Source organism: Lemur catta, chromosome 1 (assembly GCF_020740605.2).
Source record: "Lemur catta isolate mLemCat1 chromosome 1, mLemCat1.pri, whole genome shotgun sequence".
Classification (NCBI taxonomy): Eukaryota; Metazoa; Chordata; class Mammalia; order Primates; family Lemuridae; genus Lemur; species Lemur catta.
In genome coordinates this window covers 108,091,970-108,104,348 of record NC_059128.1, presented here as the reverse complement: position 1 = coordinate 108,104,348, position 12,379 = coordinate 108,091,970, and positions in this window count along the sequence as shown.

Sequence of the window (12,379 nt, the reverse complement as noted above, 5' to 3'; positions counted from 1 at the left end):
TGCACAGCTATAGGCTCCACTACTTGGGAGGCTGAGGCAGGAGGATCGCTGGAGCCCAGGAGTTTGAGGCTGCAGTGAGCTGTGATGACGCCACTGCACTCCAGCCTGGGTGACAGAGCAAGACTGTCTCAAAAAAAAAAAAAATGATTAAGAATTTCAAGACAATGACAGCAGGGCATTAAACCAAGCACGGGGCCCTTCCCAACATGGGGGCCTGGGTGATTCACAGGTCACACACCCATGAAGTGGGCCCTGTATCATACATATACCCACCACAATACTTTTCAGACATTCTAAAAAGGGTTTGTTTAGCTTTCCTATGACAGGAAAAAAGTCACAATAGATTGAAGGAAACATTTAAAACTTTATATAAGGTCCCTAGAGTAGTCACATTCATAGAGACAGAAAGTAGAACGGTGCGTTCCGGGGGCTGGGGAGGGGGTGGGGAGTGAGTGTTTCATGGGGACAGAGTTTCAGTTTGAGATGAGAAAGTTCCAGAGATGGAGGGTGGTGAAGGCTGCACAGCAATGTGAATGTGCTTAATGCCACTCAGCTGTGCACTTAAAAATGGCTAAAATGGTTAATTTTATGTTGTGTGTATTTTACCGTAAAAACAAAAATAAAACAGAAAGCCTTATCCAACATTCATGCGAATGGCTAATTAAAAGGTTGGTGTCGGGGAGGATGTGCAGCAACCAGAACTCCCAGAGTTGCGGGTCAGAGAGTGAAACGGTAGCACCACTTTGGGAAAAGGTTTGGCAGTTTCTTATAACACTAAACACACACCTGCTCCATAACCCAGCAGGTTCCACTCCTGGGTGTTTACCCAAGAGAAATAAAAACACACGTCCACAAAAAGTCTTGGGAAGAGTGTTCAGAGCAGCTTTTCTCATAAGAGTGAAACACTGGAAACATCTCAGGTATTCAGCAACAGGTGAGCGGATAAACACACTGTGACCCACTCATACCACGGAACACCACTCAGCAGTAAAAAGGAACGAACCACCAGTCAGCGCTGGAACACGGATGACTCGATGACTCGCAGGAACTTCATGCTGGGAGAAGTAAGCCTCACACAAGGGGATCGACGGTGTGATTCCATTCACATGAAATCCTAGAACAGGCAGGCCTGGTGCACAGACTGTGTGGTCAGCCCCCAGAGATGTCGTGTCCTAATCCCACAACCTGTGACTGTGTTCCCTTACACAGGATAAAAGTCACTTGGCAGATGTGATTCAACCAAGAACCCTGCCGTGGGAAGAGTATCCTAGATTGTCCGGGTGGGCCCAGTGTCATCACAGGGGTACTTACAGGAGGGAGGAGGGAGGCAGAAGGGTCAGAGTCAGAGAGGGAGATGTGACAACAGAACCAAGAGGTTGGAGGGATGTGAGGCCACGAGCCAAGGGATGCAAGTGGCCTCTAGAAGCTGAAATAGAATCCTGAGATTAATCGGAAGAAAAGCCAGTCCAAAAAGGCCACACGCTGTACGATTCCAACTATATGACATTCTAGAAAAGGCAAAACTACAGAGACAGTAAAAAGGTGTAGAGGGACGAACAGGAAGGATGGATTGGGAGAGGACAGAGGACATTCTGTACGATACTGACATGGTGGATGTATAACATTATGCCTTTGGCAAAACCCACCACCAAAAACGTACACCACAAAGAGTGACCCTCATGTAAACTGTGGAGTGGGCTGGGTGCAACGCAACATGCAAACATCCCTCCATGCAAAGAAGGGTCCGTGCCACACAGGGTGCCGACTGAGGGAGGGTCTGATGGCCTCCCTAATTGGGCCAAAGTGGCACGCCCAAACAAAGCACATATTGCCACCAAAATCCAAAGAGACCCATGAGGCATTGTGCCTCCTTTTTGGTGGTGGGAATTCGTTTGACATCAAATAAGAGAAGGTCGGTGAGTACCATCACCACCTGCCTTCACACTGCACACATTTTACTTACAATAACTAGAAAGGTTCTTTCCACACTAAAGAAAAGGTACAAGAAAGGGCTGTGGTGCTGTAAGTGCTTATCTAAGCAAAGACTTCAAACCTGTCTATCTGGACTTCTGTCTCTGACCCACTGCCAGTTTCAGATCCCTCCCACTGGGAGCTTCCCTCTTCCAGAATCCCGTGCCTGCTCTCCTGCTCCCACCCCTGCTGGCTAACCCACAGGACTCCGAGAAAGTCCTTGACAAGCGAATGACAGGGCCCCGGAGCCCAGGCAGCCAGAGAGGCAGGATCACAGACATGAGAAGAAGAAGAAAAAAAAATCTGACATGTGGGGCCTTGGAGGGCACAGCAGAGTCTCCGGGATGGGGGGGGGGTCCCCCTGGGTGGCTGCAGCAGGTTCAGCACTTTCAGCAGGGCACTTGTGGCTGATGCGTGGAAGCCAGAGCCGGGTTTACAGTGGAAAGAGTGATGTGAGGCCTCGCTGGTGGGCCGGCCCTAAGAATCTGGCACTCTTTCTAGCCAAGATTTATCACTCTGGGAAGAACTCCAAGCCAAGGTTGAGAAAGAAACTTTTTCTGTGTTCAGAAGGCAAACTGTCAGCTCACAGCAAGGCAGGCCAGGGTGGGGTGGAGAACTAGGCCGACAGGTGCCCAGGGTCTGGGTCCCAGCTCTGCTTCTCACTTACATGACAGTAGGCAACCACACCCCTTCTCGTACCTTTGCTTTCCACAGGTGATCTCAGTGATGTCTAGCTCCGCTGGTCTATCTGTGATCAGTAAAAGTAGCAGTGACACTCCCCTTTCTAAAGCCCCAAATCCTAGGTAAGAGACCAGCTTTAAGGAGGAGAAAAATGATCACCTACCCCAGCGAACATACAGCAAAACCCCTGCGTGCACTGCCAGGTGGTTTAGCCAACCCCAGCCCACTCTCTAAGAATCAGGGGAATCTAGGAAGATTCTGAGTTTGTCAAATATTCATGTTCCCCCAATCCCACCCTGCAAAGCCACACAGAGCTGCTGCCCCTGGGAAGGTGGAATTCTCAGACCAGGGTCTTAAAGTTTCATGAGACAATCTGGGCACAATGACAGAGTCAGAGCTGCAGTCACTTCCCTGGCAGGAGGCATGTAACAGGCTGGCTTGGGGGTAAACGAAAGCCAAAGCCCGACCCCTGGGTCATGAAACTGCTCTTCTGGCAACATCCCCCCACTGGGAGGAAGTGGTGGAAACTGTCCTCTTCCTGACACTCCTGCTGTCTGGTCTAACTGGCAGCCTCATCCTGGCCACCCCTGGAGCACCCATTTGGAGGAGAGCGAGGGAGGAAGTACCCTTCACGTCTGGTCTCTTTCCTGGCCAGCAACTTCCAAACGTTCCCTCCGTGGGCTCTCGGAGGCTCTGTTTTGAAAACACCTGAGACTGGGAGAGCTGCATGGGGCTTGAGCCCGGGATCATATGAAACAGAACCCATTAACTCCTTGACTGTTGCCAAAAGGCTGGAGCAAGGCGATGGCTCAGGAGTGGGTCTGCACAGCCCCTAAAAGCACTCAAGCACAGGCTACATGGAAAAGGAACAGTCGAGGCAGGTTCTGCCACCATCTTAGCTGTGGGACTGCCAACAACTCACGGCTGTGTCTGTTTCCTAGTCTGTCAAATGAGGACGATTAATAGCACCAAGGTTGTGAAGAAGATATTCAATAGGTGTAAAGTACTTAAGACACATTCAACAAATCAAACTGGCTGGTGGTCTCAAGATTCTGCGATGCATTCAATATCCAACTGGCACACAGGACAAATAAAGCAATTGTCTCCTTCTGAAGGCCACGGGCATTTCCTGCCTAATGCCCAAGCCACATTTACTATCTGTCCCTACCTCTGATCTTCCCAGTCAGGCTATCGGCTCCGGAAGAGAAGCAACATGCTCATAAAAAATCAACTTGCATGGTGAAAAAAGTGTGTTTGTTTGAAAGAAAACCATGGCCAGCTATAGTGGTTGTTGTCACCCAGCTCAATGCAAAGAGAGGACCAGTCCCAGGAGGCTCCCTGAAGGCCAGAGCCTGGGGAAATGCTGGAACTTTCTTCCCTCACGAAACCGGTCCTAGGACGGAAGGACAGGGCACAGGGGGCCTGGCCCCGGGGAAGGGCGGAGCGGCTCCGAGCTGAGCTGAGCTGAGCAGAGCAGGGTCTGGGCCTGACTTCCCTCATTCAGCAGCCCAAGGCTTCCTCCCCATTTCCGGAGGCTTTCTCCGAAGATGAGCAGCTGGGGCCCCAGGGGAGTGTCCTGCTTCCTTTCTCCGAAGTCAGGAGGCCCCAGCGGGAGGAGCCGCCTCCTTTCTCCGAAGGGGCCTGGCGGGGCCACGACCCTCGGGCCTCTGCCCCACCAGGACCTCGCACTCGGCCCAGATTACCGTGAGGGAACACGACGGGCGGGCGCCGGCCCTCAGACGCGTCCCTTCAGCCGGGCCGGGGCCTTCAGAGCCGGGGTCGCCACACGACAGAGTCTCCAGGCGCCCGCAGTACCCGCCTCGGGCGCTCAGACGCCTCCGTTCCCCTGGAGGCACCTCATGCCACCCGGAGGCACTGTTTGCGCGGGAGGCCAGAGCGAGACTCCGCCCCCGCGAGGCTGCGCAGAGGGGCCGGAGCCTCGGAACCTGAGGCTAAGGTCGGCCTCTGATTGGCGGAGTACCACTGACAGGCAGAATGCGCATGTGCAGGCATGAGGGGCGTGGCCTTCGACATAGGCCCCGCCCACCCTGGGCTGTAACAAAGAATCGGGCACAGGTGAGAAAGCGCTGGGCGGGTACCAGGGTGCCGAGCACACCTGTGCCCCTGCAGCCCACTGTCTACTCCACAGCCAGAGACATCTGGACACCCAAGTCAGCCTGTTACTTCTGATTAAACCCCTTCTATGATAAATTATAACTTATAGTTAGTCACACGTGGGAGTACTATACAGCTATTTTTTTAGTATAAGTATGACTCAAGTATTTAATGAGACATACACTAAATTTTTTAAATATTAAATGAGATGATAATTATATCCCAAGTATTACATGGGACATATTTATACTTAAAAATTATTTGTTTGTTTCAATTCGAATGTAACTGAGTGTCTTGTATTAATATTTTATCTGGCAACCCTATTTATAATTATGTTTGTATCATTGTGACCACGTGATCCATGCTGGCCATGGCCCCAGGACTGTAAACTCCAGGACAGGCACCCCTCAGTTTTCGTTCCCCACTGTCTACCAGGCACCCAGCAGGGCCTCACCAAAAGAGGCACCTGGGGTGAGCTGAATACAGCCCCCCAGAGATGTCCATGTCCTAATCCCTGGAACCTGTAAATAATTTAAAGACTTTGCAGATGGGATTAAGTTAATGATCTTGAGAGGGGGAGATTATCCTAAATTATTGGGGTGGCCCAGTGTCAGCACAGGGTCCTCAGACGAGGAGGCTAGGAGGATCGGAGGCAGAGAGATTGGAAGATGCTGTGCTGCTGGCCCTGAAGGTGGTGGAGGGGCCCTGAACCGAGGGATTCCAGCAGCTGCTATTCTGGAAAAGGCTGGAGACGGGTTCTTCCCTGGAGCCCCCAGGAGGGAACAGCCCTGCCACACCTTAACTTTGGTCCACTGAGGTCCATTTTGGATTCTGACCTCCAGAACTGTAAAAGAATACATTGTGTTGTTTTAAGCCACTAAAACTGTGGCGATGTGTCACCACAATCCTACAACATTCACACGGTGCCCGACACATGTTTGCTGACTGAGTGAAGGAGCGGATGAAAGAATGCAGAAGACAGCTGTGGAATACCGTGTGGGTCACAGCCAGGAGTCAGGAAACTGTGCTGGCCTCCTGTGTGTCACCTGTCATGGGACCCTGGGCCTGTGAAACGGCCCCGGGGCCTGGGTTTCCTGATCTGTAACATGGGGTTACTCTCACCAGCCTTATGGACTTGGGAGGAGTAAGGGAGTAACTGAGTGTCCTCCCAAAGTATGGAGCCAGCCAGAGCCCAGAATGTTCCTCTCTGCTCCAGCCAGATGTATCTCAGCACCCTTCTAGGACCACTGGGCCATCTCCTGCCAGGATCTTGTTCTCTAAGATCTTTAATAAATTCATTCACATATTCACTATAACTCTGTTGTGACTATCACCCCATGTCCTGAAAGAGGCACAGAGAGGTCAAGTAACTGCCCCAAGGTTAATCAGCTGTTAAGGGGTAGAGCAGGGAAGGAAATGAAACCATCAGGGAACAAGCCTAAGAAATGTCCCACTCCAGCGGCCTCTCTGTGCCTCAGTTTACCCTCACCGCGCAGCTCTTGCTCTTGGGGACCTGAGAGCCCCCAGCCAAGGGGTGTAGGAATCAAAAACCTGTTCTTAGCAGGGCAGAAGCGTGACACCCCTGAAAGGAGGTGAAAGGTCAGAGTCCTGGAGCCCCACCCTGCCCTGGAGACAGAATTCAGATGCGGGGTGTCACGGATTCCTAGAGACCGGAATGTCTGGCTCACCTGGGAACCTGGGAACGCCCTCGAGTGCCCCCTCCCCCCAAAACCAGGAAATACGGGGGGGGGTGTCATCCGTTTCTGGGTCTCCCCCAGGGGCTGCGTGTCCCCGTCTGCCCTCGCTGAGCAAGGCAATCCTTGGGTCAGAGGGGAGGAGGAGGAGAGGGAGGAGGAGGAGGAGAGGCGGGGCGGTCAGCCTGGGTGGAGGAATCCCCAACCCGGCTAAAAATAGCCGGAGAAATTATTCCAACACCTTCCCAAAATAGAAAGCAGCCTTTAGCCCAACAAAAGGCAAGGGCGGGCCAGGAGCTGCGGGTGGGGGTGGGGGTTAGAAAAGGTGGCGGGGTCCCCCTCCCCCTACAACAGCCGCTCCCGGGCCCCCACGGCCCTCGCCCAACAACAGTCCTCTAGGGCGGGCTGCGCGCAGAGGGGCAGGCGGGCTGCCCCTGTGCGTGGGGACCCTGGAAGGTGGCGCTGCCCTCGCCCTCCTCCCCAAGGTTCTGGCCCGAGGGCCGCTGACCTGGGAGGGCCCAAGCAGCCGGAGCTAAAAATAGCCCTCGCCTCCTCCCGGGCTATATTTAGAATCCACTGGCCTTGGCGTCAGCACAAAAGGCAGCCGGCGGGCACACCCCACCGGGCAGCCCGGGCGCTCTGGCTCAGGCCCGGGCACCGCCTCTGGCCACCGCAGGGGCCAGAGCTGGGGAAAGAGATCAACTGTGTGGACAGATCTGGCTTCAGCGCCCAACTTGCCGGGTGGCGCTGGGACACCCGCAGGCCCTCTTTGAGCCCGCTCGTGCAGAAAAGGGAGACTGGGGGTGGGGCCGCTGAAAAAAGGGGGTGCTTCCAGCTCCGCCCCCCGCACTCTGGGCCGGGAGATGAGAACTGAGCAACCGAGTATGTGCCAGGCAGTGCGCCGACCTCAGTTTCCCCGTCTGTGAAATGGGGACATCAAGAACAGCTGCATCATCATCACAGCGCTCAGCCCACAGCCGCGCACGCACTAAGCGTTCTGCAAGTGTTAACCCCAAATCAAAGTCGGTGTCACTCGCATTTCTCCAAGGCCCCCGCACCCCCGCCCAGGCCAGCTCCAGAAACGCAGGGGCTGATGTCATCCCGCAGGCCGGCGCCGCAGTCACGGGCGTTCCTGCGCCAGGGAATCCCGGCCCCCGCGCGGGGGCCCCAGTGGAAACCCATGACGCCAGCGCCGGCCGCAGCCGCAGGTCTTCCGGCCCGCGCCCGGGGAAGGGGGGGGCGAGGCGTCCTCCAGCTTGGCCGCCCCATCCCCACCCCCCACCGCGGCCCCGGGAGCGCGCGCGCGCGCGCGCGGCCTCTCTCCGCCCTCCGTGCTCGCACCCCACCCCACCTCCCACGCGTGCACACTCCACGGGCGCGGGATGCACGAGGCGCCGTGTGTGTGCAGAGTGGGGGCGTGCACGCGTTCACGAGCACGATCCCAAGTGGAACGCGTGGTGCCCAGGAGCGCACGGCGCTGGCTCTACGCAGAGGGTGGGCAACCGTGGCAATGTCAGGTGTTGGAGCGCAGGATGCGCCCTGGCCCGAAACCCTCCTCCCCTCCCCAGCCTGGACACGCATACTCGCTCCCGGTGCCCGTGGCCTCTGGGCGTGGGGCCCCGGCGATGACTGCGAGACTGTTCACCGTCTCCCCAGCAGTCTGGGAGCTATTATAATTACCGCCAGGACGAGACGCACTGGCTGGAAAGATGAACAAATCGCGGTGCGTCTGCAGCACCTCTGGGGCTGCAGGCCCCGCCGGCGTCTGGAACGGGGGCGTGGGGCGTGACGCGGCCCTGGGTGGAGGGCGGGACAGCTGGTGCTCAATGCGGCGTGGGGGAGCCCTGGGCGTTTGCGTGGGTCCTGGCGGGTCTGCGTGAGTGATGGCATCGTGTCTGCTTGTGTGCGCGCTCCTGTGACAGAGAGGGAGTCTGGCAGATAAATATAATGGATCTAATAATAGTCCCAACCCCATAAGGTTATGGGGACCCAGCAACCCCATTTCTCTTGGTATTATGCAAGAGAAATGAATACTTACGACCACACCAAGACCTGGAGGGGAATGCAGGGCAGGTTGACCTGTGTCTGATCACCTAGCACTGGCAGCATCCATAGGCGGGCAGGTAAACTGAAGTCGGTGCATAGGATGGAACACACCCTGTCCATAAAGGGGAACACACTAACCTTGGAAACGTGCTCAGACACAAAAGGCCACATAGTGTGCAATTGCATTCATTTGAAATGTCCCAAACAGGCAAATTCGTAGAGACAGAAAGCGTTTGCCAGGGCCTGGGGAATGGGTGCTGATAGGGACAAGTCTTCCTTTTGGGGTGATGAGAAAGTTCTGATATTAGACAGTGGTGATGGTTGCACAACCTTGTGGATGTACTAAAAACTATGGAATGGTGCACCTTAAAAAGTGAATTTTATGGCATGCGAATTATAGCTCAGTTTTTTTTTTTTAAAGGAACAAACTGCTGATTTACACAACATGGATAAGTTTCAAATGCGTTGTGCTGAGTGGCAGGAACAGGCTCAAAAGGCCACCTATGGTGTGATTCCATGCTGGTGACTTTCTGGAACAGGCAAAACTATAGGGGCAGAATAGATCAGTGGCTGCCCTGCTGGGGCCAGGGTCAGAGTGGGGGTGGGCCTAGGAGTGGGGAGAAAGGACTTGGGGCATAATGGAAATGCCTTTTATCTTGAATGTGTGAGGGTTGCATGCCTACATACATTTGTCAAGACTTATCAAATTGCACACCTAAAAACCATGAATTTGCTATTTGCGAATTAGACCTTAATAAACTTAGCTTTCAAAAATAAATGTAAGGTGATTTAAAAAATGCCTGGCACATAGCAAAAATAATAATAATTTTTTAAAATATGCCTGTAATCCCAGCACTTTGGGAGGCTGAGGTGAGAGGATCGCTTGAGGCCAGGAGTTCCAGACCAGCCTGGGCAACATAGCAAGATCCCATCTCTAAAAAAAATAAGAAAAATTAGTCAGGCATAGTGGTCATGTAGTCCCAGCTACTGGGAAGGCTGAGGCAGGAGGATCACTTGAGCCCAGGAGTTCCAGGCCCTCAAATACAGGATAACTGTTACAATTATTGCCATTGTTATTGTTATATGTGTGCAATGGAGTATCCAGGCCCCATAAAACTAGATCCCTAGTTTGAAGGCTTGGATACCTGGGACACCTGGAACCCTGGAGCTTCCCTCTCCTACACATACATATGCACATCCACTCAAAAAACCACACACCTACATACCCACAAACACACGTGCATACACTCAGGCACACAGAAACCCACACAAGCACATGTTCATGAAACATACATGTGCATATAAACACATGTGCACAAATTCACACAAGCACATGTGTGCATACACAAAGCACCCACAAACACACATGCACACACAAACATCCCACACATAAGTACCCACATACACACAATTATGCACCCACACACACACAAACACGCACACATGCATACTCATACATAAATATATGCGTGTGCACCTACACATATACAAACACACATAGAGACACACCTAAACATACACACAATCACACACACACACTGGCAGGGAAGAGGCCACAGCAGCGCCTAGGAGTCCCATCTGGAGGCTGCAGAAGGGCATCTGCAGCAGGAAGGGCAGATGAGCCTCTGGGTGTCTCAGATTGGGTCTCTGTCGCCAGGTGCTGAGCACAGGTCTGTCTGCCCAGGTGGGGGTCTCTGGGCCGTCCACCTCTTCTGTGTCTCTCTCCAGGACATAGGCCCCTCCTCCCCACAGGGCCTCCCCTCCTGCCTCCTCCCTTTGGCGGGGTCCCCACCTTCCTGCCTTTACGCTTGTGGCCTGGGTACCTACTGTTTCCGGCTGCAAGGGGAGGAGGACGAGGGTGCCCAGCCAGCGCATCTGTTTCTCACAATCTCCCTCCCCAGCGCAACAGGAAGACCCTCTCCTTTCTAGGCCTCAGTTTCCCCTGCTGTGAAATGGGTGGATGGTTTCTGAGAGTATCTGGGAGCCTCTTCACCAAGGCCCCCATCCTACACGGTTCTGACCCCATCAACCCCAGGTGCACACTTTCTGGAGTTTTCTGCAGGCAACAGCCTTAGCCCTAGGAGGGCCCAATGATGGAAAATGTTTGGCGAGTTGGGTTTAGGGATCACCACACTCCGAGGAACCCCTGCAAACCCAGGCATGGATGAATCCCCAGAGGCCTCAGGAGGGGAGGCCAGGAGAAGGTGGCTGGGGAGTAGAAGAGGAGGAAATTGCACGTACAAAAATGTGCACCTGTCCAGTCCACAGGGCCTCTGTGTGTCCACCTGGCTCATTTTCACATGTGAGGAAATAAAAGTGGACTCAGGTGCTTCCTGGTGGACCCACATGTGTACCCACAGGTGTGTGCAGGTGTGCATCTATTCCTACCCCTGTGTATGTGTCTAGAATGTCAGTTCCAAGGATCTTTTGGTCGCTTGAAGATGTACAAATGTCTGGTGCATAGTAGACACTCAGTCCGTATTTGCAAAAATAATGTGTTCATTTATTCATTCATTGGTTCATTCAACAAATATGTACCAAGCGCCAATGGTCAGGCGCTGGAGATGCACAGTGAGCAAAGTAGACAGATATCTCTGTCCTGTGGAGTTTGTGGGTGAACATGGACCCCCCAGGCCCTTGCTTGTGTCATGCAGTTAGTGTGCAACACACATGTGAGCCTGTGTGTGTGCACGTTTACATGTGGGGTACAAAATTTGCATCAGGGTGGCACACACATACATGCGCACACGTGTGTGCACACAGGTCCACCGGTGGCTCTTGTGCGGGCATGTGCAGGCTGGAGCCTGGCTTGTCCTTGGCATGGCCTGCTGGCCCCGCCCATCTCCCTGAGAGTGCCCGGGGCCAGGTGGCTCTGGGCGGGCCGGAAACCTCTCCCAGCTGCTGTGCCCAGTTTCAGGGAAGCCAAGGGCTGGCACCCTGCCCACGAAGACTGCCTGCCCTTGCACCTGCCCCCTGAGTTTCCAGGAAGGCCCTGAAGGCCCAGCCCCCAGCCCTGCTTGCCTGAATCCACTGCCCAGACCCCACACAGAAGAGGGGGTATGCAACCCCCTTTCCCTCCCACACCTCAGAGTCCCTCAAAGTGACGCAAGCAAGGCAGAGTCTCTCCCCCAGTGGGATAAACCGAGGCACACAAAAAGGGCTCTCGGAGAGGGACTGCACACAGGTGGGTGCCCTGCCCACTGCTGCCACCCCAAATCAGCACGTGCACACTTCCATAGATTGTGTGTTGGCACCTTGTGGATCTCTGCATACAGTGGGAGTTTGCAGGCTATGGGGATCTACACAGTGAGCGTTTGAACTTAGAAACGTTTGCATTTCCCTGATGACTACGCACAGCGCACGTCAGCTTGCAGATGTACAGATGTGCGCATAGTGGGGTCTTTACCCACAGTGGGTGCTTGCATAGATGGGGTGTTTGAAAGTAGGGGAGGTCTCCACTAATGGATGTTGGTGAGTGTGTGCCTGTCCACAGTGGGTGTTTGAAAGTGTGTCCGTGTCTGCGCACGGTGGGTGTTGTCTCGCGTGAGGGTATCTGTGCTCTCCCACAGGTGTTTGTATGTGGGTGGATGCCTGCACACAGTAGGTGCTGCAAGTATCAGGGTGTGTGCACACAGTAGACGTTACACGCAGGTGGGGCTCTGCACACAGTAGGCTTGCATGCAAGCAAGGGTCGCACACAGCAGGCATGTGCACGTAGGAGAGGGGCTGCCCGCAGTAGGCCTGGCTGCACCGTGTGGCTGAGCACGCACCCGGTCCCAGCGCCGCCGCGGCCCCGGCCTCCCCCAGCGCCTGGCCAGGCAGGTCAGGCGGCTCCACCGGGGCGTGGGGCGGGCGGCCGGGCAGGGAGGCTA